Raw genomic sequence first — 3,493 nt, 5'->3', positions numbered from 1 at the left:
TGTCTTTTTGAGATTTTTCCAACTTTCCTTTGTTTTGTTCATTCACATTTATAGAGCATTTGAACAGGGGTGACCAAACTTTCAGACCCAACTGTACACCAAATCATTGGTGCCATTCGAAAATTCAGATTTCTTTTTACTCTGAACAATGTAAAGTTGGCAATTCATGTTTTAACCAGCTCTTAATTTTGTGAACAGGCAGGGGTGCGTTTGCAATGGCACCTTTTACAAAGGGGTAATTTGTTGTGGAGTACCGTGGTCAACTGATTGACTTCATAGAGTCGGAGAGGAGAAGGAGAGTATACAATCCAAAATGCGCTGTCTTCATGTACGACTTGATGTGGCATGACAAGATGTGGTGGTAAGCATATGATGCAATATTCAGTGCATGATCTGATACCAATGATGTGCTTGGCTAAGCCACTATGATTCTTTTTGTCTCTTGAAGCATCGATGCTGCCACTGAAGATGGGTCCTTCGGAAGGCTCGTAAATGATAACCATGTTGATCCTAATTGCAAAATGAAAAAGACCATCGTTGGGGAAAAACCACATCTGTCTTTTTGTGGACAGAGACATATACGTAATTTCCTCTCCTATGTTTAACTATGGAGATAGCAATTGGCCATGGAGACAAAAGGTTTGTAAGTGACTAAGTGATTCTGTATTGTATGCTTTATCTATTTCATATTTTCATTAGTTTTTGCTTTACTGACCAAGTCATCCTTATAAAGGAGAGTTTGTTCTTTTTTTGTCCCATACTTAGGTGGAGACCCCCATCAAGCAAACGGAGGTAGAAACGGCAACTATGCAACAGGAGGAGACCACACCCCACGCTTTGATGTCTTCCTTGGTCTACCAGTATGTTTGCCTTTAACAACCTTCCCATGTTGTTTGTATTTGGTCCAGAGTTTAGACACAGCTGACTGTGAACAACCAACATCTTTTGCAACATTGCGTGATGATTTACCCTCTTTTAAGAATTTGATAATCCTCTCCTTTGTTTCAGTTGACATCTCTCGTGTTGGAGCCATGATTCATGTCAGTCCACTTGGTGCAACAGCTCTCCAAGGTGTGATCACTCCTTTTTAGATGCAGACTAATGAGCAGATCTGATTTGATGCAGGTGTTAGTTTTGGGGATGAAAATTTTCAGGGTGATTCCATAATTTATTCCTCAGAATTGAGTGAGTCCATATTTTTTTTCCCCTCTGCTTGATCTAAAAAAGTAACCGTTACTGACTGCCACAATTATTTTTCTTGATTTCTTATAGTGTTTCTTAAAGCCAGAAAGTTGCCATTTGAAATGACTTTATTTTTGTGTCATGTCTGTGATCTGCTTTTTTTCTACATTAAACAACTGAATGAACATCCTCCGAGGCCGGTGATTCCATACTTTTTGCCAGGGGTTGTATTTTTGGGAGTATGCCATGGGGGGCGGGGGGGTTTATTATCAAATGCTCCAGAAAAAAAGGTATGTGCCAGTTTAGATGGCCAGCCATTTTATGATCATATCTGTAACTTTGGTTAGTTCTTCATCCTGTATGAGGTTGCTCTGACCTGTTGTTTTCTGTGGTTATGCAAGTGCATTCAAAATTACGGACTGCAGATAAACTTGTACCTCTTGTCTGTGCTGTTTCTGCTACAACCAGTTGTTTTCCTGGAACATGCTCAACCACCTGAAACCTCAAAAGACACAGTTGTGTAATATGAGCTGGTGGTTGAGACGTGGCTGGTCTTGTGTCCGGTGTATTCCGGTGGTGTTGTCAGTGTCTGGTGTGTTGTTCTTATACATGATCTGGGCTGTACCAAATATTGTACTGATGTTTGTGTTATGAAGCATTATGACAGTGTTCTCTTACTGTAGCTACAGCCTCGTGGATTAAGTTGTTGTGAGCTTTAGATAAAGTTTTTTTTCTGCGTAAACACCACGTTGGTTGTGTAATGTTCAGGTTGCAATGAGTGCAGACATTTTTTTTCAATAAGTGTGTAATTCAACTAATAGTAACCAAAATGATAGCCTGATGTCACACATAAGTTATTCAACTGGTATTACAGCTTATTAGCGTGTATGTTAGAATGACAATAAATGGTGCTATCCGCAACATTTAATGCATTATAATATACTGGACCCCCTTCTGTTCCTCAGAAGAACACCTTAACCTAAGATGTGTGTTAAATGTTCCTCAGAAGAATACCAAAACCTTAAGTGTGTTAAATGTTCCTCAGAAGAATACCAAAACCTTAGGTGTGGGTTGAGGGTCCCCAGTTGAATTGTAATACCTGATAAGTCCCCATATGGTGGGTCCCAGTCAGGTCTGAACCCAAGTTAAGAATATTGTTAATTTGAAGTGATTTTCATAGTCCTGAAGTGTATCTGATCATACCAGATTTTTTTCAGAGTTGTGGGAGGTCTGGAAAGTGTGGCTCCCACAATGTAGGTTTCTTTCAGGTCTTCCCACAGCGTGACAAAAACAAGTGTGTGTGTGTGTGTGTGTGTGTGTGTGTGTGTGTGGTGGGGATGGGGGGGAATAAATCATTCAGTTGATATTCGGACCAACAGTGGTGGGCACTGTTCAGCTAATCCGATAACTGATAATTATCGAAGCTAATGTTTTTGTTAGCGGATTAGTTTTTCAGATGAGTTTAAAAAAGTGAGCAAAGTTTAACGGTCAAAAACATTTGTTAACCCTAAAATCAAACATTTTAGTCCCTGTCATGTGTAGATCAGTGGTTTGTGGCAGACTGGCTGTCACTTGCTGATGATGTCATCATTAAGCGCAAGACATGATTGGCCGGTCAACACAGGGAGCATTGTGGGTAGTGTAGTTCAGGTTCACTTTGGATGTTGCACTCTTACCGTCTGCTCAACACAAACAAAAAGGACTAATTTTAACATTTTATTTTATTTCTTTGTGGCTGACTGGATAATTTAATTGCCAAGACTCGGTGGGAGAGAGGAGATCTCACGGTGCAGCTATGTTACAGAGGGACTTTTCTTCACTGTTTTGGATAATCAGGATGCTTTACGTGTATTATTTTCTTCATGAATCCCACTGAAACTAACAGGTAAGAATTTATATTTACTATGTGTCTTTTACTCTGCCAATCAATGCATTAATGGATGTATTTCAGTTGCTTTAGCCGCAGAGTTCAAAGCATGTGAAAAAGCAGCAGCTTTTAGTTCATAAATGATGGTGTATATAAAACCGAGATAAACTATGACTTCTACTACTGCATTTTAATGATGACAGTGTTTGGGGTTTTATTTTTCATGTGTTCTTTTTGTGTTTGTGATCCTTGAATTTATTCAGCAGCCCCTGTGGCGCTTAAAGTGAAACTGGTTTATCAGGACCCAACAGTGTAATCTGATGTGGCCGCGTCCAAATCAATACTAAAAGTCATTGGTTATTGTTATCTGTAATAAAGATACATTTTTTTAGCAGTATATCAGTTTAGCGTCATAAAAGGTAACTTCTCAGTTATCGGATTAAT

At 39.2% G+C, this 3,493-nt stretch overlaps 1 long non-coding RNA gene across 1 annotated transcript; it reads left to right on the top strand.

The window, feature by feature from the left end:
• The first annotated feature begins 257 nt into the window (after nucleotides 1-257).
• Nucleotides 258-858, top strand: LOC117522077. The gene is made up of 3 exons (XR_004564137.1): nucleotides 258-361; nucleotides 449-639; nucleotides 766-858. It is a non-coding gene; the product is annotated as an uncharacterized LOC117522077 (long non-coding RNA).
• The last annotated feature ends 2,635 nt before the right edge of the window (nucleotides 859-3,493 follow it).

The sequence above is a fragment of the Thalassophryne amazonica genome, chromosome 12 (assembly GCF_902500255.1).
Source record: "Thalassophryne amazonica chromosome 12, fThaAma1.1, whole genome shotgun sequence".
NCBI lineage: Eukaryota > Metazoa > Chordata > Actinopteri > Batrachoidiformes > Batrachoididae > Thalassophryne > Thalassophryne amazonica.
The sequence above is the reverse complement of the archived record's forward strand: the minus strand, read 5'-3'. Positions and strand labels throughout refer to the sequence as shown.